Genomic DNA, 19,922 nt, shown 5'->3' on the forward strand with positions numbered 1-19,922 from the left:
TCAGCTGGTGAAGCCCTTTCTCTTCTCGTTGTTTCACTAAGCTTTTAAACCAGAAGCCTCTCCTTGCCTTCCTTTTCCTCCGCCACCCTTATTGCTTTTTCCTTCCTCTGTTCTTGTGCTGTTTTCTTTAGCCCTCCGCCCAACCGAAGCCTTCTCTTTTCTCTGTATTCTTCTCTTTGCCCTCCCGTTGCCTTAAGCCTCCCCTGCTGTTTTCTTTTTCTATTCTCTGTTTTTGCTTAGCCAAAAACCTCTCTCGGCCTTTCTCTGTTTTGTCCTGCTTTCCAGATGAAGCCTTCCCCATTTTTTCTCCTCCAGGCTCCTTCTGTTTTTTAGTTTTCTCTTCGTTCCCCTTGCCTTAGTTTCCGTAGCCCCCCTCTCTGTTTTTTCACTTTGCTCTCTATCCTTTTCTTTCCCTTGTCCATTGCCTTAGACTCCCGTCCCTCCTTTGTTTTGCGGCTCCTTTTCTTTTAAAGGCACCTCCCCTAAAGAAAAACTAAACCTACGATGAAAGGCCCAGATCTCATCCACCAAAATAGGCTTATGTGCAAAAACAAAAATAAAATAAGATAAAGCAAAACCCTAACATCGAAACAAATTAAATTGAAAATTAAATGATTAAAGTTTAATTAAATGATAAAATGACCTAAAAAATAAAAATAAAAATAAAAATGAAATTAATCAAAATAGAAATAATAACAAACGAAACTCCTTAAAAATTTAGTGTCTACAATGAATACAATCAAGCCGAAACAGCCTCTTGCAACCTCTTCAATTTATTAGAAGTCCCAATGAATTCTAAGTATTGTTGCACAAGGAATTGCTAGTAGGAGAATAATAATTTGGAAGGTCAAATGTCTAAATGTTTTTCAATCGAACATGAAATGGTAGATGTCACATTCTTTTTTCTTGGAAAAGTTGGGTTACAAAGTTCTTCTACCATTAAGGGTATAGATTTTCAGCCAAAATAAAGAAAATCCTAAAAACAACTGATTGGTGAGATCTTTCAATTGTCATCTATAATTCAATAGATGGAGATTAGGTCCATGTGTCAAGCTGTTGAAGCTTTGAGCATGTTTGATTTACATGAATGCTATAATAGAACCAGCAGGCCAAAAAATGTTGGAGTATCCAATATTCTTGATGTAGAATGAAAGGTGTGGATAGGCAAATGAGATACAAGAGAAAAAGTTTCTGTTCAAGGAAACATTTGAAACTTTGTATGATTGAGTGATAATCCTGCTTCTGTTATTTTGCTAAATTTTTAACTTAACTTTTGCCTATTTCTCTTTCTCTATCGTATTGCTATATTATTAAATTCCAAGTTTCCAACCGTATTTGTGGTATAAAGTTCACGAAGTCTGACTGAATTCTTTTTTTTTTTTTTTTTAAGTAAAGGGCCACAACATATGATTTCATATGGAACTGAGCCGATTAGAGATGAATGGTGCGTTAATTGATGAATCAATGGCTGCATCTACTATGTAATATTAATATGTTGAATGCGTTAATGGTTGATTGTTAATTTTTGCAATCCATCCATTTTGTCTATATACAGATACACAAAATGAAATAAGTTTAAGATAGAAAGCACAGAATTTATCAAATGAAATATCTTCTGTACAATCAAGTGAAATAACTGTTGTGAGATTTTCAAGTAACAAGTGCCCAAGTAGAGGTATGAATCACAACCCAATTATTTTGATTCATTCAAACTTGTCCACTAGTTTTAAATGGCTCTAAATGAGTATTCAATTAAATCTATTTAATTGGTTGGTAGTAACCAAAGGCCGTTTGGGCCGTCCGCCACCACCAAAGACTTTATGTGGGAGGTCAAGGGACAAGTTTGCCATAATTTACAACTCCACTTAAGGGATTGATAGTGCCTCAATTATTTTTGTTAAAAAAAAAAAAAACTTGACTAAAGCAAAGTATTGCATAATGATAATGCAAAACAAAGGACGTCCTTTTCCTATATCAATCTGTCCATTTGTTTTTCATTTTTTGTTGTGGCCACTGGCTGTGACGACCCCACCTCCCCCTAAGGCGTACCAGAGGGTTTAGCGGGCCGCCTGCCCAGCTCTCGCCGGGACTCACTCACTCACTACATTTCCTCAAGTAAATTACAAGGTACAACTCAAATGATACATCCCATTCTCCAAAATTACATATCTTAAACGAAGCGGAAACCAATTCTAAGTGTAAAATATAGAGTTACATCTGATACAATTCCAAATATTTATACAGGCCCAAAAGTACATAAACCAAAACCGAAACTAAACTATACAAGAGGTACGCCATCCAGCCACACAAAGACCCAAAAACACGTTCTTTCTTTACTTCGATCCCTGTGGGGAGAAGAAGAATATAGGGGGTGAGCTAGAAGCTCAGCGAGTGACCAGTAAAATAAACAGCCAAGTATTTTTCACAATAAAGCATTGATATGATGTCATGATGCAGTAATCAAATGTTTATTTATTGCTCATGTGAGCCATTGAAGCTCTTGTACTTAAATACCCAATGCTCGTTTAGATCAAGTAACCATGAAACAGAAGTAAGGAGCCATCGTGCTCCAAATAATGTGTAAACATTAGTAGAGACATTGGTTCTAAGCACAAGACTTTCCAGGAACTCATTGGAGCCAAATTATGTCATGGCACACTCCCAAACCCCAAATGATATGTAATGGAGTAATAAATGCAAGAATTAGTTCAAAAGTAACTTTGTGGACAGTCGAGGGATCACTCACCAACCACAGCGCAGGAACTATCCATCATACCTCATTGTCATGCTCAAGTCCAAGCCCTAGATTCCAATGACCATGTCAAGCGAAAGAAAGTCTAAAACCAGCAAGTTCCTATCACCTTTGGCATTTTAATCACAAGTAAAGCTATACTTATCCACTTGAAACAAATCTTGTGGCGTTACAAAGGTAAGACATATCCCAACATTTCTTATGCAGACCTCCAAAGCCAAATCATACATTTTCAAGGTCAAAACTCGAATTCTTAGAGGAAAGTAGAAACTGTACGTGAAACAGGGCTTAAGGCCAGTCAAGGATATCTCGGTCAATCTGAAGATTTTTCAGGTAACCAGCTAACTCGTGTATCTACAAATTCCATGTTTTGAGCAAGGGTCGATTCAGTCTCTTTTAAGGTCAAACATACAGTGCAAAACAGGACAGATTATATGCGCACATAAGTGAAACAGTTATACAGTAGCAATTTATAACTTAAACGATCGAATACAGTCGAAATTGGCCGAAACGGCTGGAATGGTAACAAAATAACAAAATTAATCCTAAACGGTCCAAAATGGCTAAAACGGTTGAGAAATGCACGTGCGCGTGCGCGGAAATGCAAATGGTACAACATGGTTTACACGATCTTTGACCATAACTGGAGCCATAGTCAATTACTTCTTAAGCTCTTGGAAACTACCTGGACATATCATTTAAGTCGATAGTACAAGGAAAACGAGTTTACATTGGTCATTATATCTTTCCTCAAGAGTACAAGTTCATTTAGGTTTTTAACGTGTAACCCTCGATAACCAAGTAGCAAAGGTCCTTGCTAGTTCAAGTGATAAATACTTAACCTTCACTCAAGTCGCTAATATAGTTTTCTAGTCCTCAAGTAAAAATTCGGGCAGCATGCCCTTTGTGTTTACCTAATTTTCCAGCCATTTAGGCTTCATTGTTTTTCTCAAACACAACCCAACAACACACATATAAGCAATTCATGACAAGAGCCATTCCATAGGCTCACAATATCATAATAACAAGAATTACAATGACAACAAATGCAGAAATTCAACTTAGCACAAGACAGATTTGACGTACGAATGCGGAAATAACATATCCGAATCTACACTTATCGGATTAAGGCGAAACCTATGCCGTTTCGAAGCTAAGACTCAGGGCTACAATGTTCATGAAGGTCACTTAGTCCAGTTTCTAATGTAACTTAGTCAAAATTTCAGATTACTAAACCAGAAACCAATTTGCCGGCTGTTTGAACGCAGAACACTGTAATGGACATAACTCAGTGTACACAAGTCCGAATCAGGTTTTCTTTGAGGCGTTTTAAAGCCACTTCAGAACACTACAACTTTCATGTTTTGGCCCAGAGCTAAATCAGAGTGGATCCTGGTCAAAAATCGTGATAAACTGGACTGAATTGAAGAAACGGACTGCTGGGAAATACTTAAAACAGTAGGGGTATTTTGGACTTTTCACATCCTACGTTGCTCCGATTGAGCTGAAATTTTGTAGGCACCTATAAAATGCCATTCTCTACAACTTTTATTCTTTGACCTAAGGCCAAAACAGCCTCTAACATATAGATAAAAATTCGGACAGAATGTTAGGACCATTTTCCAGATTTTGGAAATTTTGAGTTTCTAGTGAATCTTTCCTCAATTTCTTGGTCCAATCACTACCAAAACACCATATAACACCTCAATTGCAACATCTAAACATCATACAATCATTTGGGCAGAATTTCCATAAGCCCTAGTTCATCAAATAAATTGGGGAAAACTACTAAAACATACTCATCATTCATGATTCTACCACAATATCAAACTACTAAGCTTAATTTAACAAATTTAAAAGCAAAACTTGGAGAGATAAACTCTCTTAGCTTGAATAAAAGTCACCAAGTGTAGCACAAGCTCTCCCCTTCAAGAATCACACCACCACTCACTAGCTAGTCACTAGAAAACAAGTTTAATCGGTTTACTTCGCTCGATTCCTCACTTATTTGTTGGATTTGGAGATGAAATGAAAGATTTTCCCTTGGAGTTTCTCTCCTTGTTGTTCTCGGCCAGCCCAGCAGAAATGAAGAAGAAATTGCTAAGTGTTGGATTTAAATGGTTAATAATGGTCTTGGTTAAGAAGCCATGAGGTGGTGACAAGTGTCACCACCACCACCTCTCTTTCTTTTCTCTTTCTTCCTTGCTATTTTAGTCCACAAATTTCGGTCAAGAGGTCATCATGAGAGAGGAGATATTTTGCTCCATTAGTAATAAACTTGTATGGCAAGAAAGTGGTGGTCAAGTGGTGCGTTCAAACGGTAGTGCGCGGGACCCGCCGGTTCGCGCCGTTTTTCTTAAAAACTCACGTACTAGTGTTTTTACTTCCCATTCACTAACCTTATATCATTGCCACTAGTCACATATTATTTCTCACTTAAAAGTCATTTTTAATCCCCAAACTTAATCCTTGCTCCGTACCGAAAATTCATCCGGCGGAAAAATCGCGAAAACCCTAATTTGATCAAATCTTGAAACCGAAGTGTGAAACCCTATTTTCTTGGTTCATTGGCACTTATTGTGGGGTGATTGAGTAGTAGGGCCATTATAAAGTGGTATTTATCAAAGAAAAGGGAATTTTTAAGAAAAATATAAGGAATTTGCACGGCTTCTAGCCGAATTCCCCACAAAACACTATTCACCAAAAATTTCTCCCTTTTCTTCTGTCTCGGGGCGTTACAAACTCCCCTCCTTAAAAGAATGTCGTCCTCGACATTCCAACTTGTACTAATTAGATCAAAATAGTTCTCGAAAGTCAATCACGCATTAAGAATCATTTCAATCTCGCTTATCGTAATCAAATACTAATCAGATCAAGTATTTCAAAGGTCAATCATATACTAAGAATCACTCATCACGATCAAGTACTAAAAGTACTCCAATCCAACTTATCCAATAACCTTGATCCAATAGATAGTCAGACGAGTAACTGGATACATATACAAAAAGAGCTCGAAATCGGACTTAAAGTCCCTGATATTTAAAAAAAAAAAAACAATTCAGAACATAACGATATTTCAGGTCAGAAATTACCCCTGGTGGTGCTTGAAAACACAACAAGCTAGCACTCAACTATACTTCACCAGAGTCTCAGATGCAAGATTTTGTCCATGGCGGTGCTTTATAACACAACAGGTTAGCACAACGGCTATACCTCGCCAAAGAACCTCAGTTCAAATTTTCATCCTTGGTGGTGCTTTATAACACAACAAGTTAGCACAACGGCTAAACTTCACCAGAGGATCTTAGCTCAAGTAATTGGCCCTGGTGGTGCTTTATAACACAACAAGTTAGCACAACGGCTAAACTTCACCAGAGAGCCTCAAGTCAAAGTTTCATCCCTGATGGTGCTTTGAAACACAACAGGTATGCCTCGCCAAAAGAATGGCGGTGCTTGGTAACACAACAGGCAATACCTCATCAAAGAGGTTCAGTTCAAGAATTTCATCCCTGATGGTGCTTTATAACACAACAGGTATGCCTCGCCAAAAGAATGGCGGTGCTTTAAAACACAACAGGCAATACCTCATCAGAGAGGTTCAGTTCAACCGCTACAGAAGAGTGGTAGCCGGTCTACAACCAAACAAGTACAAATAAGTTCAAAAGCAAAGTCAATTACTTCAAGTTCAAGGGGCACGAGTACGAATAAGAACTCACAAAAATTCAAATCTACTTCCAGGTCGTATACGAACCAGACTATTTGCTCATGCGTAAATGAAATACCATATATTCAGTCAAATCACGACCACTAGGTGTACGTAAAAGCACACTTGCCTAAACAATGTTCAAGTCTCAAGTAAACTCAGCCTAGTCAATTTCCGGTAGTTCAAAGTCAGTCTCAGGCAGTTCAAGTGTATCGGTTCAAAAGCAGGGTCAATTATTTCAGATTCAAAGAACATGAATACGAGTAGGAACTCACTTGCCTAGCTTATGCCCAGTAATTCACACTCTCAAGCAGTCATCAAACTCAAATCCACATACAGATCATATATGAATCAAGATACTTACTCAAGAGTAAAAGAGATACCCTATTTTCAGTTAGGTCCGGTCTATCAAGTGTACGTAGGGGTACACTAGCCGATACAAATTCAAGTCTCAAATGAGCTCAGTCTAGTCGGTCTTAGACAGTTCAAATATCTCAAATCTTAACATTTACCACTCGGGTGGTGTAACCTTAATCAAACAGGAAAATTAGAAGAAAATGTAAACCAAAATTTTTCTCAACAATTCCAGCCACCACCATAATGTATCAAAACCCAAGCCAACACTTATTGGACAAGTCCAAGTCATTATTTCAATTTCCTCATTCAGTTAAGACTTGAGTACAAGACAGAATCTTCTGCGCTCTAACCTGCGCCATTACAACTTATCTCAAACTCAATCATAATTTCTATTCACATCATCGTACGTTAAACCATATTCCGTCTAAAATTCACGAGCATTTCCTCAGGAAAAGTATCGGGTATACAAGTACAAGAATTCAAACTAAGAAACTTCATGACTCAGACCATATGGTTTTAAACGAAGATCAACAAGTCATATCTTACGTGTACCACTTTCAAGATTCACAACTTACGCTACAAAAGAGCACTTAACTTACAAATCAATCCCACAGTCCGGCATCCTAAACTTTAAGCCTAGGATACACCACAAAGATCTGAAGCCTAAGCTCTGATACCATCTGTGACGACCCCACCTCCCCCTAAGGCGTACCAGAGGGTTTAGCGGGCCGCCTGCCCAGCTCTCGCCGGGACTCACTCACTCACTACATTTCCTCAAGTAAATTACAAGGTACAACTCAAATGATACATCCCATTCTCCAAAATTACATATCTTAAACGAAGCGGAAACCAATTCTAAGTGTAAAATATAGAGTTACATCTGATACAATTCCAAATATTTATACAGGCCCAAAAGTACATAAACCAAAACCGAAACTAAACTATACAAGAGGTACGCCATCCAGCCACACAAAGACCCAAAAACACGTTCTTCCTTTACTTCGATCCCTGTGGGGAGAAGAAGAATATAGGGGGTGAGCTAGAAGCTCAGCGAGTGACCAGTAAAATAAACAGCCAAGTATTTTTCACAATAAAGCATTGATATGATGTCATGATGCAGTAATCAAATGTTTATTTATTGCTCATGTGAGCCATTGAAGCTCTTGTACTTAAATACCCAATGCTCGTTTAGATCAAGTAACCATGAAACAGAAGTAAGGAGCCATCGTGCTCCAAATAATGTGTAAACATTAGTAGAGACATTGGTTCTAAGCACAAGACTTTCCAGGAACTCATTGGAGCCAAATTATGTCATGGCACACTCCCAAACCCCAAATGATATGTAATGGAGTAATAAATGCAAGAATTAGTTCAAAAGTAACTTTGGGGACAGTCGAGGGATCACTCACCAACCACAGCGCAGGAACTATCCATCATACCTCATTGTCATGCTCAAGTCCAAGCCCTAGATTCCAATGACCATGTCAAGCGAAAGAAAGTCTAAAACCAGCAAGTTCCTATCACCTTTGGCATTTTAATCACAAGTAAAGCTATACTTATCCACTTGAAACAAATCTTGTGGCGTTACAAAGCTAAGACATATCCCAACATTTCTTATGCAGACCTCCAAAGCCAAATCATACATTTTCAAGGTCAAAACTCGAATTCTTAGAGGAAAGTAGAAACTGTACGTGAAACAGGGCTTAAGGCCAGTCAAGGATATCTCGGTCAATCTGAAGATTTTTCAGGTAACCAGCTAACTCGTGTATCTACAAATTCCATGTTTTGAGCAAGGGTCGATTCAGTCTCTTTTAAGGTCAAACATACAGTGCAAAACAGGACAGATTATATGCGCACATAAGTGAAACAGTTATACAGTAGCAATTTATAACTTAAACGATCGAATACAGTCGAAATTGGCCGAAACGGCTGGAATGGTAACAAAATAACAAAATTAATCCTAAACGGTCCAAAATGGCTAAAACGGTTGAGAAATGCACGTGCGCGTGCGCGGAAATGCAAATGGTACAACATGGTTTACACGATCTTTGACCATAACTGGAGCCATAGTCAATTACTTCTTAAGCTCTTGGAAACTACCTGGACATATCATTTAAGTCGATAGTACAAGGAAAACGAGTTTACATTGGTCATTATATCTTTCCTCAAGAGTACAAGTTCATTTAGGTTTTTAACGTGTAACCCTCGATAACCAAGTAGCAAAGGTCCTTGCTAGTTCAAGTGATAAATACTTAACCTTCACTCAAGTCGCTAATATAGTTTTCTAGTCCTCAAGTAAAAATTCGGGCAGCATGCCCTTTGTGTTTACCTAATTTTCCAGCCATTTAGGCTTCATTGTTTTTCTCAAACACAACCCAACAACACACATATAAGCAATTCATGACAAGAGACATTCCATAGGCTCACAATATCATAATAACAAGAATTACAATGACAACAAATGCAGAAATTCAACTTAGCACAAGACAGATTTGACGTACGAATGCGGAAATAACATATCCGAATCTACACTTATCGGATTAAGGCGAAACCTATGCCGTTTCGAAGCTAAGACTCAGGGCTACAATGTTCATGAAGGTCACTTAGTCCAGTTTCTAATGTAACTTAGTCAAAATTTCAGATTACTAAACCAGAAACCAATTTGCCGGCTGTTTGAACGTAGAACACTGTAATGGACATAACTCAGTGTACACAAGTCCGAATCAGGTTTTCTTTGAGGCGTTTTAAAGCCACTTCAGAACACTACAACTTTCATGTTTTGGCCCAGAGCTAAATCAGAGTGGATCCTGGTCAAAAATCGTGATAAACTGGACTGAATTGAAGAAACGGACTGCTGGGAAATACTTAAAACAGTAGGGGTATTTTGGACTTTTCACATCCTACGTTGCTCCGATTGAGCTGAAATTTTGTAGGCACCTATAAAATGCCATTCTCTACAACTGTTATTCTTTGACCTAAGGCCAAAACAGCATCTAACATATAGATAAAAATTCGGACAGAATGTTAGGACCATTTTCCAGATTTTGGAAATTTTGAGTTTCTAGTGAATCTTTCCTCAATTTCTTGGTCCAATCACTACCAAAACACCATATAACACCTCAATTGCAACATCTAAACATCATACAATCATTTGGGCAGAATTTCCATAAGCCCTAGTTCATCAAATAAATTGGGGAAAACTACTAAAACATACTCATCATTCATGATTCTACCACAATATCAAACTACTAAGCTTAATTTAACAAATTTAAAAGCAAAACTTGGAGAGATAAACTCTCTTAGCTTGAATAAAAGTCACCAAGTGTAGCACAAGCTCTCCCCTTCAAGAATCACACCACCACTCACTAGCTAGTCACTAGAAAACAAGTTTAATCGGTTTACTTCGCTCGATTCCTCACTTATTTGTTGGATTTGGAGATGAAATGAAAGATTTTCCCTTGGAGTTTCTCTCCTTGTTGTTCTCGGCCAGCCCAGCAGAAATGAAGAAGAAATTGCTAAGTGTTGGATTTAAATGGTTAATAATGGTCTTGGTTAAGAAGCCATGAGGTGGTGACAAGTGTCACCACCACCACCTCTCTTTCTTTTCTCTTTCTTCCTTGCTATTTTAGTCCACAAATTTCGGTCAAGAGGTCATCATGAGAGAGGAGATATTTTGCTCCATTAGTAATAAACTTGTATGGCAAGAAAGTGGTGGTCAAGTGGTGCGTTCAAACGGTAGTGCGCGGGACCCGCCGGTTCGCGCCGTTTTTCTTAAAAACTCACGTACTAGTGTTTTTACTTCCCATTCACTAACCTTATATCATTGCCACTAGTCACATATTATTTCTCACTTAAAAGTCATTTTTAATCCCCAAACTTAATCCTTGCTCCGTACCGAAAATTCATCCGGCGGAAAAATCGCGAAAACCCTAATTTGATCAAATCTTGAAACCGAAGTGTGAAACCCTATTTTCTTGGTTCATTGGCACTTATTGTGGGGTGATTGAGTAGTAGGGCCATTATAAAGTGGTATTTATCAAAGAAAAGGGAATTTTTAAGAAAAATATAAGGAATTTGCACGGCTTCTAGCCGAATTCCCCACAAAACACTATTCACCAAAAATTTCTCCCTTTTCTTCTGTCTCGGGGCGTTACAAACTCCCCTCCTTAAAAGAATGTCGTCCTCGACATTCCAACTTGTACTAATTAGATCAAAATAGTTCTCGAAAGTCAATCACGCATTAAGAATCATTTCAATCTCGCTTATCGTAATCAAATACTAATCAGATCAAGTATTTCAAAGGTCAATCATATACTAAGAATCACTCATCACGATCAAGTACTAAAAGTACTCCAATCCAACTTATCCAATAACCTTGATCCAATAGATAGTCAGACGAGTAACTGGATACATATACAAAAAGAGCTCGAAATCGGACTTAAAGTCCCTGATATTTAAAAAAAAAAAAACAATTCAGAACATAACGATATTTCAGGTCAGAAATTACCCCTGGTGGTGCTTGAAAACACAACAAGCTAGCACTCAACTATACTTCACCAGAGTCTCAGATGCAAGATTTTGTCCATGGCGGTGCTTTATAACACAACAGGTTAGCACAACGGCTATACCTCGCCAAAGAACCTCAGTTCAAATTTTCATCCTTGGTGGTGCTTTATAACACAACAAGTTAGCACAACGGCTAAACTTCACCAGAGGATCTTAGCTCAAGTAATTGGCCCTGGTGGTGCTTTATAATACAACAAGTTAGCACAACGGCTAAACTTCACCAGAGAGCCTCAAGTCAAAGTTTCATCCCTGATGGTGCTTTGAAACACAACAGGTATGCCTCGCCAAAAGAATGGCGGTGCTTGGTAACACAACAGGCAATACCTCATCAAAGAGGTTCAGTTCAAGAATTTCATCCCTGATGGTGCTTTATAACACAACAGGTATGCCTCGCCAAAAGAATGGCGGTGCTTTAAAACACAACAGGCAATACCTCATCAGAGAGGTTCAGTTCAACCGCTACAGAAGAGTGGTAGCCGGTCTACAACCAAACAAGTACAAATAAGTTCAAAAGCAAAGTCAATTACTTCAAGTTCAAGGGGCACGAGTACGAATAAGAACTCACAAAAATTCAAATCTACTTCCAGGTCGTATACGAACCAGACTATTTGCTCATGCGTAAATGAAATACCATATATTCAGTCAAATCACGACCACTAGGTGTACGTAAAAGCACACTTGCCTAAACAATGTTCAAGTCTCAAGTAAACTCAGCCTAGTCAATTTCCGGTAGTTCAAAGTCAGTCTCAGGCAGTTCAAGTGTATCGGTTCAAAAGCAGGGTCAATTATTTCAGATTCAAAGAACATGAATACGAGTAGGAACTCACTTGCCTAGCTTATGCCCAGTAATTCACACTCTCAAGCAGTCATCAAACTCAAATCCACATACAGATCATATATGAATCAAGATACTTACTCAAGAGTAAAAGAGATACCCTATTTTCAGTTAGGTCCGGTCTATCAAGTGTACGTAGGGGTACACTAGCCGATACAAATTCAAGTCTCAAATGAGCTCAGTCTAGTCGGTCTTAGACAGTTCAAATATCTCAAATCTTAACATTTACCACTCGGGTGGTGTAACCTTAATCAAACAGGAAAATTAGAAGAAAATGTAAACCAAAATTTTTCTCAACAATTCCAGCCACCACCATAATGTATCAAAACCCAAGCCAACACTTATTGGACAAGTCCAAGTCATTATTTCAATTTCCTCATTCAGTTAAGACTTGAGTACAAGACAGAATCTTCTGCGCTCTAACCTGCGCCATTACAACTTATCTCAAACTCAATCATAATTTCTATTCACATCATCGTACGTTAAACCATATTCCGTCTAAAATTCACGAGCATTTCCTCAGGAAAAGTATCGGGTATACAAGTACAAGAATTCAAACTAAGAAACTTCATGACTCAGACCATATGGTTTTAAACGAAGATCAACAAGTCATATCTTACGTGTACCACTTTCAAGATTCACAACTTACGCTACAAAAGAGCACTTAACTTACAAATCAATCCCACAGTCCGGCATCCTAAACTTTAAGCCTAGGATACACCACAAAGATCTGAAGCCTAAGCTCTGATACCATCTGTGACGACCCCACCTCCCCCTAAGGCGTACCAGAGGGTTTAGCGGGCCGCCTGCCCAGCTCTCGCCGGGACTCACTCACTCACTACATTTCCTCAAGTAAATTACAAGGTACAACTCAAATGATACATCCCATTCTCCAAAATTACATATCTTAAACGAAGCGGAAACCAATTCTAAGTGTAAAATATAGAGTTACATCTGATACAATTCCAAATATTTATACAGGCCCAAAAGTACATAAACCAAAACCGAAACTAAACTATACAAGAGGTACGCCATCCAGCCACACAAAGACCCAAAAACACGTTCTTCCTTTACTTCGATCCCTGTGGGGAGAAGAAGAATATAGGGGGTGAGCTAGAAGCTCAGCGAGTGACCAGTAAAATAAACAGCCAAGTATTTTTCACAATAAAGCATTGATATGATGTCATGATGCAGTAATCAAATGTTTATTTATTGCTCATGTGAGCCATTGAAGCTCTTGTACTTAAATACCCAATGCTCGTTTAGATCAAGTAACCATGAAACAGAAGTAAGGAGCCATCGTGCTCCAAATAATGTGTAAACATTAGTAGAGACATTGGTTCTAAGCACAAGACTTTCCAGGAACTCATTGGAGCCAAATTATGTCATGGCACACTCCCAAACCCCAAATGATATGTAATGGAGTAATAAATGCAAGAATTAGTTCAAAAGTAACTTTGGGGACAGTCGAGGGATCACTCACCAACCACAGCGCAGGAACTATCCATCATACCTCATTGTCATGCTCAAGTCCAAGCCCTAGATTCCAATGACCATGTCAAGCGAAAGAAAGTCTAAAACCAGCAAGTTCCTATCACCTTTGGCATTTTAATCACAAGTAAAGCTATACTTATCCACTTGAAACAAATCTTGTGGCGTTACAAAGCTAAGACATATCCCAACATTTCTTATGCAGACCTCCAAAGCCAAATCATACATTTTCAAGGTCAAAACTCGAATTCTTAGAGGAAAGTAGAAACTGTACGTGAAACAGGGCTTAAGGCCAGTCAAGGATATCTCGGTCAATCTGAAGATTTTTCAGGTAACCAGCTAACTCGTGTATCTACAAATTCCATGTTTTGAGCAAGGGTCGATTCAGTCTCTTTTAAGGTCAAACATACAGTGCAAAACAGGACAGATTATATGCGCACATAAGTGAAACAGTTATACAGTAGCAATTTATAACTTAAACGATCGAATACAGTCGAAATTGGCCGAAACGGCTGGAATGGTAACAAAATAACAAAATTAATCCTAAACGGTCCAAAATGGCTAAAACGGTTGAGAAATGCACGTGCGCGTGCGCGGAAATGCAAATGGTACAACATGGTTTACACGATCTTTGACCATAACTGGAGCCATAGTCAATTACTTCTTAAGCTCTTGGAAACTACCTGGACATATCATTTAAGTCGATAGTACAAGGAAAACGAGTTTACATTGGTCATTATATCTTTCCTCAAGAGTACAAGTTCATTTAGGTTTTTAACGTGTAACCCTCGATAACCAAGTAGCAAAGGTCCTTGCTAGTTCAAGTGATAAATACTTAACCTTCACTCAAGTCGCTAATATAGTTTTCTAGTCCTCAAGTAAAAATTCGGGCAGCATGCCCTTTGTGTTTACCTAATTTTCCAGCCATTTAGGCTTCATTGTTTTTCTCAAACACAACCCAACAACACACATATAAGCAATTCATGACAAGAGACATTCCATAGGCTCACAATATCATAATAACAAGAATTACAATGACAACAAATGCAGAAATTCAACTTAGCACAAGACAGATTTGACGTACGAATGCGGAAATAACATATCCGAATCTACACTTATCGGATTAAGGCGAAACCTATGCCGTTTCGAAGCTAAGACTCAGGGCTACAATGTTCATGAAGGTCACTTAGTCCAGTTTCTAATGTAACTTAGTCAAAATTTCAGATTACTAAACCAGAAACCAATTTGCCGGCTGTTTGAACGTAGAACACTGTAATGGACATAACTCAGTGTACACAAGTCCGAATCAGGTTTTCTTTGAGGCGTTTTAAAGCCACTTCAGAACACTACAACTTTCATGTTTTGGCCCAGAGCTAAATCAGAGTGGATCCTGGTCAAAAATCGTGATAAACTGGACTGAATTGAAGAAACGGACTGCTGGGAAATACTTAAAACAGTAGGGGTATTTTGGACTTTTCACATCCTACGTTGCTCCGATTGAGCTGAAATTTTGTAGGCACCTATAAAATGCCATTCTCTACAACTGTTATTCTTTGACCTAAGGCCAAAACAGCATCTAACATATAGATAAAAATTCGGACAGAATGTTAGGACCATTTTCCAGATTTTGGAAATTTTGAGTTTCTAGTGAATCTTTCCTCAATTTCTTGGTCCAATCACTACCAAAACACCATATAACACCTCAATTGCAACATCTAAACATCATACAATCATTTGGGCAGAATTTCCATAAGCCCTAGTTCATCAAATAAATTGGGGAAAACTACTAAAACATACTCATCATTCATGATTCTACCACAATATCAAACTACTAAGCTTAATTTAACAAATTTAAAAGCAAAACTTGGAGAGATAAACTCTCTTAGCTTGAATAAAAGTCACCAAGTGTAGCACAAGCTCTCCCCTTCAAGAATCACACCACCACTCACTAGCTAGTCACTAGAAAACAAGTTTAATCGGTTTACTTCGCTCGATTCCTCACTTATTTGTTGGATTTGGAGATGAAATGAAAGATTTTCCCTTGGAGTTTCTCTCCTTGTTGTTCTCGGCCAGCCCAGCAGAAATGAAGAAGAAATTGCTAAGTGTTGGATTTAAATGGTTAATAATGGTCTTGGTTAAGAAGCCATGAGGTGGTGACAAGTGTCACCACCACCACCTCTCTTTCTTTTCTCTTTCTTCCTTGCTATTTTAGTCCACAAATTTCGGTCAAGAGGTCATCATGAGAGAGGAGATATTTTGCTCCATTAGTAATAAACTTGTATGGCAAGAAAGTGGTGGTCAAGTGGTGCGTTCAAACGGTAGTGCGCGGGACCCGCCGGTTCGCGCCGTTTTTCTTAAAAACTCACGTACTAGTGTTTTTACTTCCCATTCACTAACCTTATATCATTGCCACTAGTCACATATTATTTCTCACTTAAAAGTCATTTTTAATCCCCAAACTTAATCCTTGCTCCGTACCGAAAATTCATCCGGCGGAAAAATCGCGAAAACCCTAATTTGATCAAATCTTGAAACCGAAGTGTGAAACCCTATTTTCTTGGTTCATTGGCACTTATTGTGGGGTGATTGAGTAGTAGGGCCATTATAAAGTGGTATTTATCAAAGAAAAGGGAATTTTTAAGAAAAATATAAGGAATTTGCACGGCTTCTAGCCGAATTCCCCACAAAACACTATTCACCAAAAATTTCTCCCTTTTCTTCTGTCTCGGGGCGTTACAAACTCCCCTCCTTAAAAGAATGTCGTCCTCGACATTCCAACTTGTACTAATTAGATCAAAATAGTTCTCGAAAGTCAATCACGCATTAAGAATCATTTCAATCTCGCTTATCGTAATCAAATACTAATCAGATCAAGTATTTCAAAGGTCAATCATATACTAAGAATCACTCATCACGATCAAGTACTAAAAGTACTCCAATCCAACTTATCCAATAACCTTGATCCAATAGATAGTCAGACGAGTAACTGGATACATATACAAAAAGAGCTCGAAATCGGACTTAAAGTCCCTGATATTTAAAAAAAAAAAAACAATTCAGAACATAACGATATTTCAGGTCAGAAATTACCCCTGGTGGTGCTTGAAAACACAACAAGCTAGCACTCAACTATACTTCACCAGAGTCTCAGATGCAAGATTTTGTCCATGGCGGTGCTTTATAACACAACAGGTTAGCACAACGGCTATACCTCGCCAAAGAACCTCAGTTCAAATTTTCATCCTTGGTGGTGCTTTATAACACAACAAGTTAGCACAACGGCTAAACTTCACCAGAGGATCTTAGCTCAAGTAATTGGCCCTGGTGGTGCTTTATAATACAACAAGTTAGCACAACGGCTAAACTTCACCAGAGAGCCTCAAGTCAAAGTTTCATCCCTGATGGTGCTTTGAAACACAACAGGTATGCCTCGCCAAAAGAATGGCGGTGCTTGGTAACACAACAGGCAATACCTCATCAAAGAGGTTCAGTTCAAGAATTTCATCCCTGATGGTGCTTTATAACACAACAGGTATGCCTCGCCAAAAGAATGGCGGTGCTTTAAAACACAACAGGCAATACCTCATCAGAGAGGTTCAGTTCAACCGCTACAGAAGAGTGGTAGCCGGTCTACAACCAAACAAGTACAAATAAGTTCAAAAGCAAAGTCAATTACTTCAAGTTCAAGGGGCACGAGTACGAATAAGAACTCACAAAAATTCAAATCTACTTCCAGGTCGTATACGAACCAGACTATTTGCTCATGCGTAAATGAAATACCATATATTCAGTCAAATCACGACCACTAGGTGTACGTAAAAGCACACTTGCCTAAACAATGTTCAAGTCTCAAGTAAACTCAGCCTAGTCAATTTCCGGTAGTTCAAAGTCAGTCTCAGGCAGTTCAAGTGTATCGGTTCAAAAGCAGGGTCAATTATTTCAGATTCAAAGAACATGAATACGAGTAGGAACTCACTTGCCTAGCTTATGCCCAGTAATTCACACTCTCAAGCAGTCATCAAACTCAAATCCACATACAGATCATATATGAATCAAGATACTTACTCAAGAGTAAAAGAGATACCCTATTTTCAGTTAGGTCCGGTCTATCAAGTGTACGTAGGGGTACACTAGCCGATACAAATTCAAGTCTCAAATGAGCTCAGTCTAGTCGGTCTTAGACAGTTCAAATATCTCAAATCTTAACATTTACCACTCGGGTGGTGTAACCTTAATCAAACAGGAAAATTAGAAGAAAATGTAAACCAAAATTTTTCTCAACAATTCCAGCCACCACCATAATGTATCAAAACCCAAGCCAACACTTATTGGACAAGTCCAAGTCATTATTTCAATTTCCTCATTCAGTTAAGACTTGAGTACAAGACAGAATCTTCTGCGCTCTAACCTGCGCCATTACAACTTATCTCAAACTCAATCATAATTTCTATTCACATCATCGTACGTTAAACCATATTCCGTCTAAAATTCACGAGCATTTCCTCAGGAAAAGTATCGGGTATACAAGTACAAGAATTCAAACTAAGAAACTTCATGACTCAGACCATATGGTTTTAAACGAAGATCAACAAGTCATATCTTACGTGTACCACTTTCAAGATTCACAACTTACGCTACAAAAGAGCACTTAACTTACAAATCAATCCCACAGTCCGGCATCCTAAACTTTAAGCCTAGGATACACCACAAAGATCTGAAGCCTAAGCTCTGATACCATCTGTGACGACCCCACCTCCCCCTAAGGCGTACCAGAGGGTTTAGCGGGCCGCCTGCCCAGCTCTCGCCGGGACTCACTCACTCACTACATTTCCTCAAGTAAATTACAAGGTACAACTCAAATGATACATCCCATTCTCCAAAATTACATATCTTAAACGAAGCGGAAACCAATTCTAAGTGTAAAATATAGAGTTACATCTGATACAATTCCAAATATTTATACAGGCCCAAAAGTACATAAACCAAAACCGAAACTAAACTATACAAGAGGTACGCCATCCAGCCACACAAAGACCCAAAAACACGTTCTTCCTTTACTTCGATCCCTGTGGGGAGAAGAAGAATATAGGGGGTGAGCTAGAAGCTCAGCGAGTGACCAGTAAAATAAACAGCCAAGTATTTTTCACAATAAAGCATTGATATGATGTCATGATGCAGTAATCAAATGTTTATTTATTGCTCATGTGAGCCATTGAAGCTCTTGTACTTAAATACCCAATGCTCGTTTAGATCAAGTAACCATGAAACAGAAGTAAGGAGCCATCGTGCTCCAAATAATGTGTAAACATTAGTAGAGACATTGGTTCTAAGCACAAGACTTTCCAGGAACTCATTGGAGCCAAATTATGTCATGGCACACTCCCAAACCCCAAATGATATGTAATGGAGTAATAAATGCAAGAATTAGTTCAAAAGTAACTTTGGGGACAGTCGAGGGATCACTCACCAACCACAGCGCAGGAACTATCCATCATACCTCATTGTCATGCTCAAGTCCAAGCCCTAGATTCCAATGACCATGTCAAGCGAAAGAAAGTCTAAAACCAGCAAGTTCCTATCACCTTTGGCATTTTAATCACAAGTAAAGCTATACTTATCCACTTGAAACAAATCTTGTGGCGTTACAAAGCTAAGACATATCCCAACATTTCTTATGCAGACCTCCAAAGCCAAATCATACATTTTCAAGGTCAAAACTCGAATTCTTAGAGGAAAGTAGAAACTGTACGTGAAACAGGGCTTAAGGCCAGTCAAGGATATCTCGGTCAATCTGAAGATTTTTCAGGTAACCAGCTAACTCGTGTATCTACAAATTCCATGTTTTGAGCAAGGGTCGATTCAGTCTCTTTTAAGGTCAAACATACAGTGCAAAACAGGACAGATTATATGCGCACATAAGTGAAACAGTTATACAGTAGCAATTTATAACTTAAACGATCGAATACAGTCGAAATTGGCCGAAACGGCTGGAATGGTAACAAAATAACAAAATTAATCCTAAACGGTCCAAAATGGCTAAAACGGTTGAGAAATGCACGTGCGCGTGCGCGGAAATGCAAATGGTACAACATGGTTTACACGATCTTTGACCATAACTGGAGCCATAGTCAATTACTTCTTAAGCTCTTGGAAACTACCTGGACATATCATTTAAGTCGATAGTACAAGGAAAACGAGTTTACATTGGTCATTATATC

The sequence above is a fragment of the Coffea arabica genome, chromosome 7e (genome assembly GCF_036785885.1).
Source record: "Coffea arabica cultivar ET-39 chromosome 7e, Coffea Arabica ET-39 HiFi, whole genome shotgun sequence".
Lineage (NCBI taxonomy): Eukaryota > Viridiplantae > Streptophyta > Magnoliopsida > Gentianales > Rubiaceae > Coffea > Coffea arabica.